General features: G+C 45.2%; 1 non-coding gene across 1 annotated transcript; it reads left to right on the forward strand.

Moving 5' to 3' along the window:
• The first annotated feature begins 4430 nt into the window (after positions 1-4430).
• LOC128574384 (small nucleolar RNA SNORA51) lies at positions 4431-4562 on the forward strand. Its single transcript, XR_008376752.1, has one exon. It is a non-coding gene; the product is annotated as a small nucleolar RNA SNORA51 (small nucleolar RNA).
• Positions 4563-12882: the final 8320 nt, after the last annotated feature.

The raw sequence follows: 12882 nt of genomic DNA on the forward strand, positions 1-12882 counted from the left end.
ATGAAAAGAGAAATGAGAACTGGATTAGTAGAAAGATAAATTGTGCAAAGGCCTCTTTCCGCTCCTTAACGTGCACCTGTAGTTGCTCACCCCACATCTCTGCTGGAGGGAAAGGTCTGGCCTCACAGCGGGGCTTACCTGGGTTTTGTGCAGAAGCCTTGTTGAAAGTCAAAATGGGTGTTGATGTTACCACAAGGGTCACACTGGCTTGTATTTTTTAGGCAACATTTTGTAGTAGTTTGTTGTTAATCTTCTTGGGCTTTAAAGAAATTTCTGTTTCTCATACCTCGAGAGCAGCGGGTCCCATTTCTGCCTCTGTTGTTACTTAGATCTCCCCTGTGAATGGAGATGGGTACCAGGAACAGGTGTGAGCGGTTTAGGGAGAAGCACCCATCTTAGCTACTCTCTAACTTTCTGAACTGATCGCCACGTGTGACATACATGTTCAACGCTGCTGTTCTGTAATTTATTTGCAAAGCAGACATTTTCAAGCTGTTTGGTCTCAAGATCTCTTTTACCTCTTAAGATCTCTTGAGGACCCTAAACATTTATGTTTCTGTTGGTACACCTCAGTATTTACTGGGTTAGAAATTAAAACTTGAGGAACCTGTTTATTTAAAAGTAGAAATATTAACACCATTATATATTAAATAAAATATTTTCATGAAAAATTACAATTTCAAAAGAAATAATTTAGGAGAGTGGTATTGTTTTGCCACTTTTTAAATATCTCTTTAGCATTGGACTTAACAGAAATTGGCTTCTGCATTCAGACTTAACAACAGGCCATGTCAGGTAGGTGCTAGAAAATTCCACAGTGAGCGCACGTGTGAGAAAATGGCCTTCTCAGAATTATCATGAAAATGGTTTAACCTCACCACGTTATTATAAAAATAACTTTGACCTCGGCTTGGCGCCCATGGCACAGTGGTTACAGCGCCAGCTACATGCACCAAGTCTGGTGCGTTCAAATCTGGCCCAGGCCAGCTAAACAACAATGACAACTGCAACAAAAAATAGCTGGGTGTTGTGGTGGGCACCTGCAGTCCCAGCTACTTGGGAGACTGAGGCAAGATAATCTCTTAAGCCCCAGAGTTGGAGGTTGCTGTGAGCGGTGATGTCACAGCACTCTACCCAGGATGACAGCTTGAGACTCTGTCTCAAAAAAAAAAAAGTCATAAGATTGTTAACTACAATCTTTTGTAGATTCTTTTAAATAATTATCCATTTATGGTAAGTTTAAAGTGGAAAAATATATGGCCTTCTATCTTCTCTGGTGCATACTAGTATATGTTTTCTTCTCTTCTACCTTGATATTTACATGGTTTTGTGATCTAGAGTCTGGTCATGGCAGTGGTTTACATTCTAAGGAAAGCAAAAATTGCAAACTCTTGACTCTGGTCACTTAATGGGGGGGGGTGAAGGGTTGGTGAGGGAAAGCCCCTTCATCAGAGAGAGGCTTCTCCGCCTTGCTTTCCAGAGACTCTTAGTATTCTGCAAATTAGATTTCTCAGGAGATCCCCAAATTGCTTCTCATGGACAGTTCTTAGAGAACTACTGTGTTGTACCCACACCACAAAGCCCAGGAAGCTGGGACTTTGAGAGTAAGGGGAGGGTGGGCAGGAGGGGGTAGTCCTTTCAGAAAAAGGCTGTGCATCACACCAGCCCTCCGGTGTGCCCAGCAGCACTCATTCAGGTCTTCAGGGACACCTGAGCTCTGCTTTTAGGAAAGTTGAGCCTTTATTTCACAAATTTAAGACAAAACAGAATGCAACTTGTTTATTACATGCAACTATTGGGTCATCTTTACAGTCTTACAGTACCATTAATAATGACAGTGACGGCTGCCTTCCAACACTTGCTCTGCACAGGGCAGTCTGCTGTGGCTACACAATTAAAGGTATTTTATTCATTTTTTCTTATTAGACCAGATTTGCTGTGTCTGTATGTGCAAAAATTGAACACAGCTGTCTGAACTTTCAATAACACGTCAGCCTTCAAAATACTCAAATATATTTTAACTGTTAAGAATTTGACGGGTGGGCGGCGCCTGTGGCTCAGTGAGTAGGGCGCCGGCCCCATATGCCAAGGGTGGCGGGTTCAAACCCAGCCCCGGCCAAACTGCAACAAAAAAAATAGCCGGGCGTTGTGGTGGGCGCCTGTAGTCCCAGTTACTCGGGAGGCTGAGGCAAGAGAATCGCTTAAGCCCAAGAGCTGGAGGTTGCTGCGAGCCGTGTGGCACTCTACCCGAGGGCGGTACAGTGAGACTCTGTCTCTACAAAAAAAAAAAAAAAGAATTTGACGGGCTTAGTAAAATATTTAGGAAGGATTTTTTTCTTAACTTTTGGGCGTAGAATTTCATTTGAGTGCAAACGAAGTTAATTCTGTTCACCACTGTTTCTCTTATTTTAAACAAGGCTATTTAAAAAAAAAATGGTTAGCTTTTTTGTCAAAAATGTTCCTATAACGCCTTCCAGAACTCTTACTGAGCATAATTTTGTGTTGCTTATCCAGTCATCATATAAACATAGCATAGATTGGTATGCCCTCACAGGCTGGTATAGTTTATAGAGGACTTGCTCAAACTCAGAAGCTCCAAACTACTAGTAATGTAATTCTGTAGTTCTTGTATACCTGTATTTTTTTCATATTGTATGATTCCATTTTCCTTAATGTTTTATTTTTAATTATTATGGGTACATAATAGTTGTTTATCTTTAAAGGTCACATGTAATATTTTGATACAGATATACAAAGTGAATTAATCAAATCAGGGTAATTGGGTATCCATCACCTCCAGCATTAATCATGTCTTTGTGTGAGGAACATTCAAATTCTGCTCTTCTAGTAATTTTATACTATGCTCTTACTTGTTGATTATAGTCACTTGGTTGTGCTATCAAATATTGTTCCTTCTAAGTATATTAGCTATTAATATAGTTATGTATCATTATATATATTTTATAACTATATTTTACACCATTAACCACCCCCTCTTCATCCCCTCCCCACTTCCCTTCCCACCCTCTGGGAACCATCCCTCCACCCTCTGACTCCAGGAGATCAGCTGTTTTTCCTGTTCAGCTCCCACACACCAATGAGAGCACATGAGCTGCTCTTCCCTACAGGGCTTATTTATTTCCCGGTACGCGTGTCCTCTGGTCAGCAGCTCAGTCCTCTGTCTATGCCCACCCCCCTGCACTGGGACTGCCCTGGACTTGTCTCAGCAGCAGCCTCTAATTTTACTTTGAGAGAGCAGATAACTACACTTGTTAAGACTATTTTCAGAGTAAAAATAATTTTGTGGTGCCTATTTTGGTTATTCAGAAGACACAATTTTTTACTCAACATTTTTGTTATATTTTAGAGACTTGAAATTATCAGAAAAGGAAATTCTAGATCAGTGAAATGTTAATGGTGTGGTGTCTTACAAATTACTGATGAAAGTAAGTGTAGCCTATAGAGAGGAATAAGAAAAACGAGCAGGAACTGGGCTGAGCAAAATCTAAGAGCAGAGATTTTCAACTGGCGAGAGGATCTCAAGATGTGCCACAAAATTTTTAAAGATCATCAGTTAAATTATTTTTGAAACAAGTTCAAAGCATAGTAAGTATATATTTTTTACTCTTTTGGGGGGGCAGGAGGATCAACATAATTTCCGTGTGCCATGGAAGTTTAACTAGAGGTTCTAGTGTGAGATCAGATGTGTTCTAGCTGTGAGATAAGAAAGGTTGAAAACACTGGAGGTGGCGGGTTCAAACCCAGCCCCAGCCAAAAAAAAAGACACTGGCCACAGGCAACTTTCTGTTTTCAAAGCATTCCTCTTCCCTGTGCCACGCCTGAGAGCACACACACTCATCAGTGTATGAATATATGTACAGGATGTCAGTAACATAAATACAAGTTTGACTATTAGTAAGATAGGGATTGAAATGTGACAATACGATCTCTTTATTAAATGATTTTTAACAGGTTCACATTATTTAAAAATGAACATTTGCTTTGAAGTTCAGCTATTTTGGACGCCACTTATAAAATCATTTATCATAATATACTCAAATACCCCTTTGCATGCTAGTCAAGAATATAGCTCCCCACTATTAAAAAATAGTAATAAGTAAAATAAATTTGAATCCTAGTAGAATCAGGGACTTGAGTGTATCATGGGAAAAGAGACTGTGGCCCAAGAAACTTCCAGAAAGAGCACACCAGAAATCATCCTGCAGTTCCGAATTTTAGGGTGCCTTGATTGATGGATCACTGGAACTCTTCAAACACAACGCCCCAAACTGCCCCCCTTACAGTCATCGGCACCTGAATGTCCACACTGGTGCCTGTCCGTGTTTTCTCCCAGGGCAAACACGGCTCATGCTGCGTGGCCAGAGTCACCCAGGAAAATAACCAGAATCTTCTTTAAAAACTCATATTTGGACCTCCTGGTGCTTACCACAGGCTGTGTTCTTACACTGACTGTATAGAAAGAGGAGGCAGAATAAACCTACCCTATGTACACCCCAGCCCAGACCCCATGCCTGGTCTGTATTGTGAATGGGGGAACATGGAAAAAAAAAAAAAACTCATATTTGTAATCTATATTCATTTTTAGGAAAGAATATATCTAAAACTACTAATTGGAGAAGTCCCCAAAATAACATGCCTATGGCCCTAGTGAAGAAAGGTGAACTTTCTCAAGCAGAAAAAGTTATAGATTATAGAATTCCTTGTCCAAAAAATACAGCACCTCGCACCTAATAGAAAGTATACCACAAAACGATGTTTTGAATATAGGATCATTTCCTATGCATACATGAGAAATCCGCATTTAAGTAAAAAAGACATTTGAGATCCCCAAATGTCCCAGCTTCTCTATTTCTAAACTAGGTTCATTTCATAGAACAAAGTATTTTACCTATTTTAAAATAATACACACTGCATATTGCTTTTCCTCAAGGCAGTAAAATAGTTAATGGTTTTGTTTATAAAGCTTGCTATTTCTTCTGCTTTTTTATTTTTGAAAATTTAAAAAAAAAATAAAACCCACTAGATTTCTCAGACCCCGAAGACATACTATGGGGCACGAGGCCACCGGCACCGTCTCGGAGTAGGCGTCCAGGGCTGACCCTGACTGTGTCAACACCTGTCTCTGCTCGTGCACCTTCACATTTAATGCGACTGGCACCCGCTAGATTCTTGTAGAGTGGGGCCCTGAGAATACATCCATTTCTAGCACCGGGTGAAAGTTTTAAAGTGTCTAATGTTTAAGAAAGCATAAGTAAACGAAACTTTCCCCATTCCTGACACCCAGAAAGAGCACATCCTCGGCACCAAAGTACCACCTGCTTTCAATATCGGCACCTACACATTTTTAAAGATATGAAAATCTTCTAATTTTGGAAACAATGCATTTGTAAAAACGTTGAATGCTATGGGCAGGGTTCGGGGTGGCAGGTGGAGGCTCGTCCCGGGAAGCCGCCGCGTTGCGGTCATCCCCAGATCCGCCGTCCCCGCACTGCCCGTGGTCAGCCGTAGGCACAGCGCGCGGCGTCGACACCCACCCAGCGGCAGATCTGCGCGAACTTGAGCGGCGTGACGCGCACCTCCACGTTGTAGTCCCGGGCGACGCCGTGCACGCGCACCTGCTGGGGGCTCCCCCGAGTACACCGCGATGACTTCGCACCGCCAGGTCTTGCCGTCCGGGTCCCGCAGGCGCAGGAAGACTCCGGTGCCCGCTGAGCCCGCCTCGGTGTCGCAGTGCTGGTAGAGGAAGTCGCCAGCCGCGTCGGACACGCTGCAGAAGCGGTAGACGAGCTGGCCGTCCCTGTCGCTGTCGAAGCCCGAGAAGTGGATCATGCCGCTGGACAGCCGGGCGCGACCAGGCTCACGCCCAGCAACATGTGCCGCCGGCCGCAGCCCCAGCAGCGCGTAGTCGAAGTCCAGTCCCGGGGCCGCGCCGCCCGCCTGCGCCCAGCCTCGCAGCACCTGCGTGCTCGCCACCCGCGTCCGCTGGAAGGCGTCGCCCGGGGCCTGCGCCCCGCGCCTGCGCCCTCCCCGGCCCGCGGCCCGCGGCGCCCCCGGGCGGTCGTCCCCGGCCTCGCTCCCGCTCCTCCGGGGACCCCGCCGCCTCCTACCGGCGCCCCGGGCCCTCGCCCTGAGCACCCCGATCCTGAGCCTCGGGCACCCGCGGACGTAGTCCTTCCTGCCCGTCGTGCATGCAGTGGGCCGCGGTCAGCACGTGCTGTGGGGACACCAGGATGTCGCTGCAGCCCGTTGACAGCTTCATGGCGCTGCCGAACGGGAAGCTGGTCGAGAACCTTCAGTCCACGATGCTGAACCTGCTGTCATTCCCGAACACCTGCACCGCCTCCGGGCCGGCGCGCGCCCCCTGCTGGCATTCCGAGCCCCTTCCCGGGCCAGGCCCTCGACCTTCACCCTGGTCAAGGTCCGGGTGCCGTTCTTGAAGACTGTCTCGTAGGACAGGTGATCCTCCAGCTCCGAGAGGCTGTGAGCCCCGAGCTCCTGCTGGCTTGTGAGGCCACACGCTCTGGACACCGCTGCCCACGCGTACGCCTGGAAGGTGGGGCTGGGCAGCTGGACGGTCTGGTCACTGACGATCCGGGGCACTTTACTCAAATGCCACTTGAGATCCTCTTCTGTGTCAGACCCATCAGGGAGTGCCCACCCAGGGGTGAAAAAAAGCCAGCCAAAACAGCAGATTTCCCATTTTGATCTTCTATTTTGTCCTTAAAAATAAAGAAATAGAAGTTACAATGGTGGCTTTTTTAAGTGTTACTTACCATTCCTGGAGGCCTTGAGTCCTCAGAGCACCATCACCAAGCGAGAGCTCTCATTTTCACCTGGCTTCCAGTTGACTGATGTTAGGTAAACACAGCTAAGCTGGCTTCTTCAGACTCCAAGTTCAGAAGATTGTTTTTCCCTAGCCTCCCTTGTCCCACCCCCACTGGCCTCCTCCACCTCCCTCCCCTAACAGCCTAGTGCCAAGGGCTGCAGAAAACTGGGTCACTCTGTGGCCTAAGCCACATCCCCTCCTCCCTGGATCTCCTACAACCTTATTTCCAAATAATTTTGAAATAAAGACAGCAGATGTCCAGCTGACTGTCCTCACACTTGACTCCTTAAAAGCAAGGATCACGTAAATTCCTCGCCTCTACAGTGCAAATGTCTAGCACAGAGCTCAGGACATGTTCCTTTGTGGAAATTGTGTGTTATCCAGGGTTTACAGCCCAAGCTGATGTGATGGTCCCTGCAAATCACTGGATAATGGTCTAAAACCAGAAGTCTTAGAAATAAATAAACGGGTCAGTCTGCTATTGATCTGCTTTAGTTTTTTATGGGACCTCTGGTCATAAAAATAAAGTCCAGCCCAGGCCATTCTATGCCAAAGTGAGAAAGATGCATTTAACAAACAAAATTTGTGAGCTGGGGAGCCCAGCGCAGTAGCTCACACGGGTAGTCCCAGCACTCTGGGAGGCTGAGGTGGGTGGATCACCTGAGCTCAGGAGTTTGAGACCAGCCTGAGCACACAAGTTTTTCTACTAAAAACAGAAAAACTAGGCGGGAGTTGTGGCAGGCACCTGTAGTCCCAGCTACTTGGGAGGCTGAGACAAGAGGATCTCCTGAGCCCAAGATGTTGAGGTTGCTGTGAGCTACAATGCCACAGCACTCTATCCAGGGCACAGAGTGAGACTGTCTCAAAAGAAAAAAAAAAAACTACATTCACAACCACCGTCTAAGCAAAGCAACATACAAAATAATTTTGGGGTGGGCTTTCACTGTACATTAAAGGTAGTTGTAGGAATCTATGGAGCACAGGCTGTGGTTCCAGGTTGGTCCCTGGGAGAATGTGATAGTGATTGGAGTGTAGTCCCTTCTCATCACAGGTCTCAGGCCCCGCAAGTGGTGCTTCTGTGTTGTTTAGATACTGTTAGAGAGGCCAGTACTTGGTAAGTTACACAGTACCTCATACCTCACATCTTCTAGCCCTCTTCTCTTCTGGGGGCTCTTTGGCATGTGGGGGGATCTATTTAGGAAGAGTGGTGTTCATCAGGCATGGCCTGAGGTGCAGGTAGTGGTGGCCCTCTTTGGAGCAGCAGTTTCACACGTGTCAGCATTATTGGTCAGCTCTGCTCTGATAGTTAAAATATTTTTTACTAGTAGTTAAAATATGAAGGCTTAGTAAATGATTTGTACTTTGTATAAAGCAGAAGCAATTCAAGGTTAGATTATTCCTATGATATCTTCACTCTTGATGCTTTCCAACAGGAATTCTTTGCAGGGATAAAGTGAATGCAGGATATTAGCAGCAGCTGCAGCCTGGGTGCACACAGGCCACGGTCGGCTGGGACGCAGAGTTGAAAACAGCATTCCTGGATGTGGGAGTTTATTTCAACATATCCAAGTGCACGATTTTATTAACAAAAGAGTAACATTCTTTTATTAAAACAAAAATGTATACTACATTAACCTATGTATTGTTTAAGCATGATGTATCCACTGTAACATGACATAATTAATTTGAGCCATTATACATTTGAGAATATTAAGCAAGTTTAGAATAATCTTTATCGTGACTTGGCATCAACAAAATTGTATACAAGTATTGCAGTTTTCATTTTTTTATCTTCTCATACTTGTATGCTGGGTAATGTTGATTCTGATTAAAATTAGACTGTAGTACTTGCTAAAAAGCTAGTAATTCCTTTTATTTTAAGGAAAGTATTCTTCTGTAGATAGTGTTGATATTGTTTTTAAAAATCAATACAAGTACATACTTTAGGGGAAAGCCTGTACTCATGTCCCAATATCTTCTAAACATCACCACTGCAAATTTGAATTTATACAAAGCAGTAATTATATTAATTAATGGTTTCTTTCATCTTCTATGCAATTTTCACAAAGAATATTTCATCATTTTGATTTAATTGGAATGAAAAAGTCTCATAATGTGGTAACAATACTGAGCCCTTAATATTGTAGTTCCCAAGATGAAAAATTATGTTCTTGACTATATATATAATATATGTTCTTGACTATATATATTTTTGTTTTCTTTTGAGACAGAGTCTTATTCTGTTGCCCTTGATGGAGTGTCATGCATCATAGCTCAAAGCAACCTCATACTCTTGGGCTCAAGCAAACCTCTTGCCTCAGACTCCCAAATAACTGTGACTATAGGAGCCCACCACAACACCCAACTAGTTTTTCTATTTTTAGTAGAGACAGGGTCTTGCTCTTGCTCAGGCTGGCCTTGAACTCCTGAGCTCAAGCGATCCACCTGCCTCAGCATTCCATAGTGCCAAAAGTACAAGGGTGTGGTTCTTAGAAAAATTTTAATCAAGGGAGTGTTTTGTGGGTGGAAAACATTTTTTTAATTGGTTCTTCATTTAGCCCCTTAGACAACAGCTGTCCTTTATGTACTTAACATATGATTTAATTGGCTGGGTGCAGTGGCTCACACCTGTAATCCTAGCACTCTGTGAGGCCAAGATGGGTGGATTGCTTGAGCTCAGGAGTTGGAGACCAGCCTGAGCAAAATTGAGGACCCCCCACCCCCTGTCTCTACTAAAAATAGAAAAACTGAGTCAAGAGAATCACTCGAGCCCAAGACTTGGAGGTTGCTGTGAGCTATAATGCCACAGCACTCTACCCAGGACAACAGCTGTCTCAAAAAAAAAAAAATATATATAAATATATATACAAATATATATATATATATACAAATATATATATATAAATATATATATATAGTAGGCTCGGCACCTATACCTGTAGTGGCTAAGGCATCATTTTAAGCTGAAGGGTTTGAATCCAGCCCGGACCTGACAAACAACAATGACAACTACAACCAAAAAATAGCCGGGTGTTGTGGTGGGCACCTGTAGTCCCAGCTATTTGGGAGGCTGAGGCAAGAGAATCACTTAAGCCCAGGATTTGGAGGTTGCTGTGAGCTGTGATGCCACAGCACTCTACGCAGGGTGACAGCTTGAGGCTCTGTCTCAAAAAAAAAAAAAAAGAGTTCTTAAAAAAATAGTAATAATATATGATCTTATTGAAGACCCACATCAGGAGACAGGTGACCATAAAGTTCACGTGCAGTTTTAAATTGCACACTACTTTAAATCCCACACAGATTTTATAGCCACCTGTGTAGACGCTCACTCTGTGTGACACCTGACTTTAACGACCTGAGGGTGATCACCAGGTCAAAGGCTTCCCCAGGTAAAATTGTGGATGTCTAAATAGTGGTATTATTTCCCCTGTTTTTTTTTTTTTCCTGTATTATTTAATTTAGTCTTGCAACTTTTTAGCTACTTAGGGATCAGAAAGACAGAATGTAAATATTAAGTGATAAATAACATGACAATATTTTGCTATACATATCATCGAACTAGGATACAGATGTCAAACAGAATTTCCATACTCGATAACACATGTGCCCCATGTGATAATTCTGTAGCCAGAATTTTAAGAAAGCCAATCAAATCAGGTGTGGTGCACGCCTGTTAGTCCCAGTGACTCACAAGCCTGAGGCGAGAGGATCACCTGAGCCCAGGATTCAAGGCTGTAGTGAGCTATGATCCTCCCACTACACTCCAGCCTGGGTGAAAGAGTGAGACCCCATCTCTAAAAAAAAAAAAAAAAGGAAACGAGAGGGGAGGGGAGGAAAAGCCCCATTAGAATTGAATTGTATTCAAGTATAATTTCATTTTTGGATGCTTATCTCTCACACTAATTTTTATTTATTTATTTTTTGAGACAGAATCTCACGATGTCACCCTAGGTAGAGTGCCGTGGCGTCACAGCTCACAGCAACCTCAAACTCTTGGGCTTAAGTGATTCTCTTGCTCAGCCTCCCAAGTAGCTGGGACTACAGGCGCCTGCCACAATGCTTGGCTAATTGTTGTTGTTGTTGTTGTTGTTGTTATTGTTGTCCAGCAGGCCCTGGCCGGGTCCTTACCCCCAACTCCGGGCCATGTGGCTGGTGCCCTAACCATTGAGCTACAGGTGCTGAGCCTCCCACTGATTTTTTTTTTTTTTTTTTTTTTGTAGAGACAGACTCACTTTATGGCCCTTGGTAGAGTGCCGTGGCCTCACACAGCTCACAGCAACCTCCAACTCCTGGGTTTAAGCGATTCTCCTGCCTCAGCCTCCCGAGTAGCTGGGACTACAGGCGCCCGCCACAACGCCCGGCTATTTTTTGGTTGCAGTTCAGCCGAGGCCGGGTTTGAACCCGCCACCCTCGGTATATGGGGCCGGCGCCTTACCGACTGAGCCACAGGCGCCACCCCCTCCCACTGATTTTTAAATCTGTTATTCTCGTCAGAGACCTCAGCCAATACTTTGGAAATTGTCAATACCATCAGTCCCTTTTAAACCAAATGATAATACCAGTGACATAGGCCTCATTTCCCACCAAGTGTGTACTTAGGTGAACATTCTCACAGCAGGTGAGAACGGTGGCTCAGAGCCCAAACCCTGGTTGCTCACCAAAGGAAGACTGGACCTCTGGGTCTCAGATCCCTGACCAGGAGGAGCACTGACGTCCCCTTGGAGCTCGTCGAAAATGCTCATTGTCCAGCCTGAGCCTACTGATAGAAACTCTCCTGAGGGAGGTGGGGGGTCTCCCCACTGTGATGCCCCTGATCCTCGGTGGTGCCTGAGGCCCTGGTGCAGCAGCTTGAGCCTCACCCCAAAGGCAGGAAGGCAGCCTTCCTGGGGACAGTGGCTGACCTGGCTTTCTAGTGACAGCTGCTTGTCTCTGAAGCCCTGTCCTTTGAGGGAGCTCTGTCTCGGGCACCACTGCAAGACCAGCCTTGCCCACATCTTTCCTTGGCCCTGGGCAGGGCAGAGCTGGATAATGCAGCCTCAGAATCCCAGTAATAAGAGGACACATGTGCCCCATGTGATAATTCTAATTCTAAATTCAGCCTGTCTAATTTGCCCTGTAATTTAAAATTGGACAAACGCTTAAGGGCACTTTCTTTTGGATAATCTAAGTTTGTCTTGTGGTAAAACGTCAATGCAACAATAAAGGACCGTCCATCACACACGCCCTTCATTCCAAAGCTCTCACTCGCCCACCTAAGGGGGCAGAGGCCCAGCTGGTGGGGCACCAGCATTGACATTTTGAAAGCTCTGAAGTCCTTTTCAACCCCCAGACCCTGTTTTTTCTTGTCTTCCATTATAATTGTGACCTTCACTGTCAAGGTCCAAATACCTTTGATTTGGGGCTTTGAATTCCAGTTCTGGTTAGCAGAAGTGCAGTGGCAGCCCTCAGTCTCCAGCGGGGGTCAGGACATGCGCAGCTAGTCCGGGGCAGGGAAGGTCATGAAGACAAGACGGCGGGGAGGGGTCAGCACACAGACAGCTGGTCCCAGGTGCTCATGAAGAGAGATGAGATTCATCCACAGCGAAAATGTATGCTCTGTGATGGACCTACAGACGTCATCCCAGTGTGTGCATTAACATGTCTGCTAACAGAAGTGGCCACACACCCCCACAGGAGACAGCTCACTGTTTCCATCCTCTTGTTGTTTATTTATGATTTCTTAGAACTGTACTGCTGACAGCTTCCAGAATATGTGCATATGGACTAGCGCTGGGGCCTTAGGTACAGACCAGGGAGGGAGAAGACTCAGGCTCCACTTCCAGGCTCTCTTCGCATGGCCACCTGCAGCACGTGGCCTGTTCCTTCCTCATCTGCAAAGTGGGGACAAGGCTAATCTCCCACTCCTAATGTTCACCGGGAGATTAAATGAGGTGATACCTGCAAAGAATTACTACCGAGCTCAGGACATAGTACACGTATAGATTTTACAATTAATGTTCTACCTTAATGGGTGAACTAGTAACACTTTAAAATAG

Source organism: Nycticebus coucang, chromosome 21 (assembly GCF_027406575.1).
Source record: "Nycticebus coucang isolate mNycCou1 chromosome 21, mNycCou1.pri, whole genome shotgun sequence".
Classification (NCBI taxonomy): Eukaryota; Metazoa; Chordata; class Mammalia; order Primates; family Lorisidae; genus Nycticebus; species Nycticebus coucang.